Consider the following 9,681-nt stretch of genomic DNA (forward strand, 5'->3'; position numbering starts at 1 on the left):
GAGAATAACTTTAAAAAAAAATTTTACACCATTCATATAATAAAAGAGTCATTTAATTTATAGATACATTAATGATATGCCAATATAAAGAGATTCTGAGTCTTGGCTAAAACAAACAAGATAAACAAAAATGAATCATTTGCATATTTTAAAAATTTATTTTATGAAAGCACTTGGGGATTATAGACAGAGTCTAAGCTCCAGTGTCCAAGTTTACATAAAACATCATTTGGGGGAGTTTTTTATAGAGCTCCAATAAATGCCAAAATTTCTACATGGGCCCTATATTTATTAAGACAAAACCCAAGTGATTTTCAAAAGATTGAATTCAGGACTCTTGATCAATTAGACATTTCTGTTTTATAAGTTTGATCTTTAATTTTTTTTTTAAAGGATGGAACGTGGCAAAGTTCACGAGAAGGAGCAAACAGTATTTGAAGACCTCTTTGAAAAGTCTCCCCAGGAGCAGGAAGATAGGCGCCTGCTGTACCAGTCAGAGACACCACCCTACTGTGATGTTAATAAGATGAAGGGTACTAGTACAAAAAGCCACAGTAATTATAGGAAGAGGTAAATACTTTTTTTTGTTATTCACAGACTGCCTCTCCATGCAGCCTGCACGTTAACACAAGAGTTTTTGTTACACTAAATGCACATGTGAATTAAACATTTCTTTAGAATTTTGCCTTTCACTAATAGGTCAGAGAAGAACCACAATAGGGACAAATCATTGCCAATCATATAGGATATTAGAAGATGCCTACATCTCCTAATTCTTTTGTTCTGCCTTTCAAGAAAGTTATTTTGCCACCAATTTTTCAAATACCTGTCACAAATATTAATGCCAACTGGTTTCCAGAATCATGTGGATTAAAGGGATAATAGACTAACGAGACCATTTTATATACACCCAAGAGGGCACCCAAAAGTAAAATACAAGATAGGGAAACAGAATACAGTCATGGAATTCCTGTAAAATTTCTTTAACATCTCATTGAGTCTCTTCTGCAGAAAAACGATGTCAAAAAAGAGACGGAAAACAACATTGGCTTTTAGCCAAGTGTGAAGTTCTGTATTTAGTAATCCTGAATTGTCACAATAATCATGCGATTATTTAGCTTAATGTGGTTTCCTGAATATATAACTGAAAAGAAAAAAAAATGGATTCTGATCCACTGAATCCAAGAATGTATGAAATTCTAAAACGAAGTTCTTGTGCAAAAGCTTGGCATGAGTCTATTTCCCTAAATGAATCAAGTGACAAGCAGGGAGGTTGTCAGGAAGTAGAGATTTTTCTTTTTCTTTGCAAAAGGAGCAAGCATATATTTAAATCCCTAGTTGGTTTAACTAATTGGTGTGGAGTGAAGTAAATTAGCGGCCCTAATGCAGACAGTTCAGAGCCTGACAATATGGGAGCATGTAGGTTATGATCTGATCCTACGTAATAGTGGCTATGCCCTAAACACAGATTATGGAAAGAAGATAAAATAAGCATGTGTCCCTGACCTTAAGGAGAATCATTTCTAGAACACGGTTTCAGCCCTCTGCATATATGATTCACTTAACATTTGCCTGCTTTTCAGAACTTAAAAAACAGGATTTTTTTCTTCAATGATAGAGAAAGGTTGAACCATTGAGATGTAATCTGCTACAGATAATAAGTGAAAAGGTCTAAATATGCCATAGACACTCTCCCACAATTCTTTATGAATGTGGTCTGTGATTTATAATTGCTTTAAAGAGTCAGGCTCAACAGTGGGGGTGGTGTATAGCTAGGGAGAAGTGGTCAAAGGGAACGCCATTCTTGGGGCAAGTGTCTTAATTCACGATTATTGCATAAGCTCACGCAGACTACACAGATATAGAGAATGTCCTTAGAATAGAAAATCCTGGACTTGGAAAGAAAACAGTGGTGACCAAATCCAATCCTTCCCCATAAGCAGAAAATGACCCTGAAACGTCTAGGATTTTACAGCACTCAATCCCTCCAGTGATTAAGAGCTTTCTGCCTTTGACAAGCCCAGATCATTTTTGGACAGCTGTGACTACGAGACAGGGCTACCTTTTACACAATTGATATCTGCCTCCCTGTGGCATCTCTCCATCGGTTTATTCCCTAGGATTTCATCTAAATTGCTATGAAAATATTGAACAACGCAGGGTCAGAGTCCTCCCCACCAGATATGCAAGGATCACCTGGTTAACACTCCTTGCTTAATCTCCTGAGGCTCCCCTAATTGTTCGGTTCTCTGTGGGAAAGCAGCCTCTGAATCTAAGGATAGTATCTGTGTGCTGCCTATCAAATGCAGAAGAGGGATTTTACAACCTATCAAACTCAAAAGAGGGACTTGGCAAGACCCTTCTGAGTGATTTCACTTTGGCTGTGAGTTATTAGCACTTCTCTTTTAAGTACCAGCAGACCATCTTTTCTAGAATTTGGCTCGAGATAAAGGCGGGGTGCCAAAACTGATTTCATATACTTCTCAATGTAGTCCACAACTAACCCTAGGCCTACTAAAAAAAAAAAAAAAAAAAAAAAAAAAAAATTACATCTCAGCATCCTTATAAAATTATAATTATGCCACGGTTCCAACATTGGAGAGGAAAACACTGATTTGACACTCAATATGTCCACATGGGACAAAATCTCTTCTGAGAACATTTACATTTTTAGTGATATCTTACAACATCTTAAAATAGCAACAACAAAAAAAATCCTTTGGTGTGCAGGAGGACCACCAATGTTTTAAGATGGTGTTTTTTAGATCTATTTCCATGGAATATGCATGTCAACCTCTCATTTTTCTTCAAGCTCCTCCTTTGGCTTCAGTATCTCCACACTTGCTTTTCCCTAAACTTCTCTGACTTTCCTTTGTTAGTCCCTTTTACTATATTCTCTTCCTACACTTGTCTGTTATTGTTGGCGTTTTCCTTATTTTCTCTACATTATTTCCTTCAATAATATCCTCCCGTGACTTCAGCAACTGCCAAAAAGTCAATAACTTCCCAAACCTGTATTTCTGGCCCTAACAACTTCCGGGAGCTCACTCATGAGTAAAACCCCATACTCTGTCATCCCTGCCTTTGGATCATGCTGCCTTCTTTATGAAAGGCCCCTTCCTCCCACTTTTCTGACTGGCATAATTTAACTCACTCTTCATAGCGCAACATCAATGTCCTTTCAGGTTTGTAACTGGCTAATACTTACCTCACTGCACGACACCTGCTATATGGAGGCATATGGCTTATCCCTAAGCCATAAGCTCCTTGAGGACAAGAACTGCAGCATATCCACCTTTATTTTTCTAGGACTTAGACTAATGCATGAACTATTCTAGGGGCTAAATGAAATATCAGTTGAATGAAATAGAATATGAAATGAGTTTCTCACTAAGCAGAGGCATTGAGGTGCCGGTGCTTGCAACTCAGTCACTGAATACGTAAAGCAAGTGCTTTTTCAGATGGGTATTTGTTGTGCATGCTTACAAAGCATGCATGGTTTATCCTCTCAATGGCCTGTGCTTAATGCTCCCTAGGTACCCTGGGGCTTGGTAATCTTTGAAAGCACTGCACCAAAGTTAGAAGCCTAGCAAGCATGCACAGATAATGGCATTTAAAGCTAGAACTTCGCCTTCCGAATAACCCAACTAGCACATTCTCACAATAAAAGAAAATATTTGTCAAAGTTTATATGATTTCTCAGTGAAATATTCTGCAAGCTATGAAATGTAGCCACCTCTAAATAAACATAGCAATGCATAGCATAGCATCCCAAAGTAAAACTGAAAATCAGTTATCCTTTCAATGCAAATGAACATAGAGAATCTCACGTCCCACAGTACTTCCTGTGTCTTCTAAATTCCCATGATTAAATGTTCCAAGTGTTTGTTTAGAATGGTCTTGATGTTAGTCACAGTGTTACAGTGAGAACCATGATATTTTTACAGAGAACTCCAGGATCTGAAGGAGCCACAGAGACATGGTTGTTAGCAGGAGCAGGGACAAGATTTAAAGGTGGATTCTGAAATGATCAATGCAGCATTTTTTTGTGTGTGTGAAAAAGAATGAATAGAAAGATTTGTAATGAGATGAACAGCACAAAAACAAAGGTAACCCATAGAATATCACGAGAGAATATATCCTTCCTGGGGAGTATCATGCACTAATGGGAAACACAGTTAAGTGAAAAAGAATGGATAGGTTAGGAACCAAGAGCAAATGAGCTTCAACCATGTGCTAGGCATGGGCTGGGTGCTGCACACTGGTTGACACTGGACATTAGAAGAAAATTGATCTAATACCTATTTAGTCTCTATTTTTAAAATGAAAATATTTATTTTGAGATTAGCAGCTTCCTCTCTAATGAATCTTATGTATCCTGTATGAATACTTTGCAGCTATAAATGAAAGAAGTCAAATGAGAGTTTCTCTGTATTCACCCCACTTCCAACCCAGAGATTCTTGTAAATGATATCTGAATCATATCATTACTTGTCTTTTCTTTGAATAATGCACATTTGGATAATTGGCAAAGTAAATGTGCATAACATGGCAGAGAATGAGCAAGGTTACATGAGTATAAAATACACTCATTAAAGAAAAAAAAGTTTATCATGGAGGATCAGCAATATTGGATGGGACAGTAAAATGAATATGTACCTATATATAATTAGAGAAAGTATTTCTTTCATCTTTCTCCGTTCCCTGTGGCACTTAAGTGCACAAGAAATGTTCTTTGAAGTCAAGGAGCACCGTCTACTGGATTTGGAGAACATGATGCTGGGAACAATTCAAACGGAGTTTCATTTTCTAAAGTACAGATGAATGTCTTAAGAATTAACAATGTAGAACACGATAGGTAAAAATGAACAATGTGATAAAAACAAACTTGAACATGCTGCTCAATGCCCTTGGATTTCTAATAATTACACTCTTTCTCTGAACCTCCTTAGGGCTCGGGTATAATTAAAATAGCAATTACTGACAACAGCAAGATTTTCTCTCATAGATATATGAAACAACTAGCAGCAACATAAATGAGGATGAATGTAAAGATTATATTTAAAAGTTTCACATCATACTTCATAGAATGATAGCTTTTTTAAAAAGTATGTCTCTGGGTATATAATTTGCAAGTGCATAAACATAGAACTTCCAAGTTAAGAATGCCCCCAGGTAATGAGAATGAGTGCTGCTGTCATATGACATTGGCAAGCCTCTGAAATAGTGCAGCACTGGATTTCTTAACTTTATCTTGCCAGTGTTCAGTGATAAGAATGGAGGGAAATCCATACCGGGCCACTCTTACAACACAGCCCCCAGGGAACCGTGCTCAACCCCTGGCACAGGGTGACATGTCTGATGTTGCTCTGCTACATTCTCTCCCACCTCACACTTTTTCTCCTTCTGAAGAGTAGAGTTATGAATGTCTAAGACAAAAGTCAGCATCATCACCTGCTTCTAATCAAGATATTTCATTGTTTTCTGGAACACAGACAAATACCAATTCTCCCTCCAAAGGGACACATTTTCTAATCAGCATGTCACTAGTGAAAGCACCAGCACCTTTTACTCAACACCTTTCCAGCTGAGTTGTATGCACAGGTCGATACCATTTCATGGATAGCATGAGACCAAGCCCATTTATGGATTTACAATAAACATTAAAGAATATTACCATGGCTACATACATGGGGAGAAAGTACAGACACTAAATCTCCAGCTGATTGCCATTTCCTTTTATAACAACCTGGTAGTCGTGCAAATTAGTATAACTCTTGAATGCCTTTAAGGAGCAAATATGAGTTTAGTGGGAGTTGTGGCTCATTGACTTTAGTGGGAGAATATGACTCAAATCCTCTGAGTTTTAGAAGGTGATGAGTTAGTTCAGGTTAAAGCAAACCTTGAAACATAATTTGATTGGTTTTTCCTCTATCAGCGATGGATGCTTGATAATCACTTTCTGCCTATTATATCAATAAATCAACTGCAATTCAATTTTAATCTGTAAATAAAGTTAAATCAGGGCTATGAGCAAATTACATGCCTGCATTAGCTACTCAGAGGTGTCATTACTGTCTGTGGTTATTGAGCCGAATATAGATATTTGAGTTTTTAAATTCTAGTTTCAAAAAAGCTGAGATAAATTTGTTGAATGTTCTTACAAGAAACACCATACACTCTGAGAAATTTGTACCTGCCTGAAATTGCAAACATAAATTATGTGATATCAGAACAAATAAGGATTTCTAGCTTCAAGCACCAAGTGATATTATCTTCAGATTGTCAGTAGGCATGCAGGGAACACAATATAGAATGAAGTTAAATGCTCCTCATGGAGAAGAAAAATGGGACAATAATTCCATCTCGGCCTAAGAAATTAAAGCTAGGAAAAATACACAGTGTGTCAACCTGCCGTGTTGTGCTGTGCTCACAGCAGACTCCATCATACAGGCAGTGTTACAGCACCTAGCACGTTATGAGTGCTCAATAAATATCACAGAATGATATTAACCAGTGCAAGGCACCACAGGCTCTAAATCTCTAACATAATGGGACATGTCTATATGAATGTGAAGCACAGCAGGCTGGATGAAAGCAAATGTCAGCCCAGGAGACAGAAAGGAGACTGGCCAAGCCTCTGTGAGAATGGTGAGAGTTAGAACCACCCAGAAAAAAATGGTGACCACTGCACTTAGTTCTGTTTGTGTGGACAGATCAATTCCTCAGCCTTCTGTGACTGAAATCAACTAAGAAAACCAGAGTGTAATTTTTTTGCCAGTCATATTTGACTCACTGCACCCTTGTGACAAGTTACTGAGAGGCAAACATTCCAGAATGATAACTAATTTCCAGTTAATGGGGGCTATAGAAAGTCATGCATACGGAGCCCTTTCCTCATTCCTTTCGCTGCTGTGGCCACAGCCATAAGTATGCTCAGGCTTCAGAAGAGGCTCGCCTCTAGCATCCACCACTATGGCAAGAAGAAGGTCTGGTTGGACCCCAATGAGACCAATGAAATCGACAATGCCAACTCCCATCAGTAGATCTGGAAGCTGATCAAAGATGGGCTGATCAGTTGGAAGCCTGTGACTGTCCATTCCTGGGCTCGATTCTGGAAAAACACCTTGGCCACCAGAAGGGCAAGCACATGTGCATAGGAAAGCAAAAGCATACGGCCAAATGCCCAAATGCCAGGGCAGGTCACTTCGATAAGAATGAGGATTCTGCACTGGCTGCTCAGAAAGTACCGTGAATCTAAGAAGATTGATTGCCACATGTATCACAGCCTGTACCTGAAGATGAAGGGGAATGTGTTCAAAAACAAGCAGATTCTCATGGAATACATCCAGAAACTGAAGGCAGGCAAGGCCTGCAAGAAGCTCCTGGCTGACCAGGCTGAGGTCCGCAGGTCTAAGACCAAGGGAGCACAAAAGTGCGGTGAAGAGCGCCTCCAGGCCAAGAAGGGGGAGAAAATCAAGACTTTGTCCAAGCAGAAAGAGACCAAGAAATAAAAGCTCCCCCTTTGTACATACAGGTCTCCATGATTACACAGATCAGCCATTAAAATAAAACAAGCCTTTATCTGAAAAAAAAAAAAAAAAAAAAAGGTCATGCATGCATATTCTGAACAGGAATGTGTATGTAATTTTATCACATGAATAAAAGTTAAAAGAAATCACCCATAATGCCTGTTAAAAACCTGAACTTAGCACAATTTTGCTCCAAATTAAACTTGAACAAGACTTCCTACAGATTTTAGGATATTAATCAGAACTTAAAAGATCTGGACAGGTATTGGACTTTTAAGATAAATGTGATTTTCTTATATCTTGTTTAACTTTTGTGTTGTCAAAACCACTTCCCTCTTTGAATTAATTATTTAAGTTATCAAGCCTTAGACAGGTTTTGTTTGTTTCCTTGGTTATATTATAGGGAAGAGTTGAGGAAAACAGAGCTCACCAGGATACTGGGAACTGATGTAAACACACTGAAAGTCTAATTCCACCAGTAAAGCAGCCAAGAAGACAAACATCGATTCATGTACACAGTTCACAACACAGGATAAGGGGAGCTTAAACAAAGCAAGGAGTGGACTTAAAGGGGATTCACATCGTCTGCATCTGCTTTTCTGAATTATGTGTTAATATAGGTTCAGTGGGTAAATCCTAATGCATATGTTGGAGATGTGTTTTTTATCTCAGAGTATCAGGAAAAAATAGTGGAAAGAAAAGAAATAATTATATATATATATGTATATATACAATATGCATATATTATGTATATATGCATATTATGCAGAGAGAGAACACAAAGATCTCAGATTTAGTGATTAAACAAATTGGAAGGTTCAAGTGGCTCACTCTACGACATACAGGACAGTGTATCTAAAATAGCTCTAGGTCAGGCATGGTGGCTCACAACTGTAATCCCAGCATTATGGGAGGTCGAGGCAGGCAGATCACTTGAGCCCAGGAGTTCAAGACTAGCCTGTGCAACATGGCTAAATGCTGTCTCTGCAAAAAATTAGCCAGGCATGGTGGCACACACCTGTCAGTTACTTGGGAGGCTGAGATGCGAAGATGACTTGAGCCTGAGAGGTCAAGGCTACAGTGGGCCATGATCTTGCCATTGCACTCCAGCCTGGGTGACAGAGTGAGACCCTATTTAAAAAAAAAAAAAGATAGTTCCATCCATTTTACTTCACAGAAAGTCCTGGAGTTGCAGCCACTAAGTTCATATTCAATTCATATTCAGAATAATCATATTCATATTATAAGTATAGCCTTCTTTGCGAATCTAATCAAAATAGCCAGAGCACCAAAACAGCATTTTCAGTATCAAATTTGAAATAGTCTCATAAGAAGGGCCCTAGAGCCTTGCCTCCTGAATTGTCACATTCACTTAAGATTTGGTACTGTTCTAGTATCAAGTATATTCTGTTTTGCAGACTGGGATATTGTTGTATTAGTCTGTTCTCACAGTGCTATAAAGAAATAGCTGAGACTGGGTAATTTATAAAGAAAAGAGATGTAATTGCTCACAGTTCTGCAGGCTGTACAGGAAGCATGATGCTGGCACCTGTTCAACTTCTGAGGAGGCCTCAGAAAACTTACAATCATGGCAAAAAGTGCAGGGGGAGCAAGAACATCTTACATGGACAGAACAGGAGGAAGAAAGAGAGGGAGAAGGCACTACACACTTTTAAACAACCAGATCACACCAGAACTCACTATTGCAACAATAGCACTAAGAGGGATGGTGTTGAACCATGAGAAACCGCCCCATGATCAAATCACCTCCCACCAGACCCCACCTCCCGCACTGGGGATTACATTTCAACATGAGATTTGGGTGAGGACACAGATCCAAATCATATCACTGTTAGAAACCAAAGCTTTACTAAACCAATAGCAGGGCATATCAAACTCTTTTAGTTTTTCATTCATCAGTGGGAAGAAGGTGAAGCCCACAGACAGTAGAATAACTCCACCATTTGCACTTGTTCTCCCAAACCATTCAACAAATGTGTGATCCATGCATCAGAATCAGTCCCCAGCTCTGTTAGCACCTCTCCCTCCACTCCCTGCAAATCTTAGCCACCAAACCCATCCCTCATAGTCCCACCTCACCACAGTGATTCCAAGTGTTGGGGAAATGTACCATTCTTCAAAATAAAAT

At 38.7% G+C, this 9,681-nt stretch overlaps 1 pseudogene; it reads left to right on the forward strand.

Moving 5' to 3' along the window:
* The first annotated feature begins 565 nt into the window (after positions 1-565).
* Positions 566-8,495, forward strand: LOC110743439 (annotated as a pseudogene).
* The last annotated feature ends 1,186 nt before the right edge of the window (positions 8,496-9,681 follow it).

The sequence above is a fragment of the Papio anubis genome, chromosome 5 (assembly GCF_008728515.1).
Source record: "Papio anubis isolate 15944 chromosome 5, Panubis1.0, whole genome shotgun sequence".
Classification (NCBI taxonomy): domain Eukaryota; kingdom Metazoa; phylum Chordata; class Mammalia; order Primates; family Cercopithecidae; genus Papio; species Papio anubis.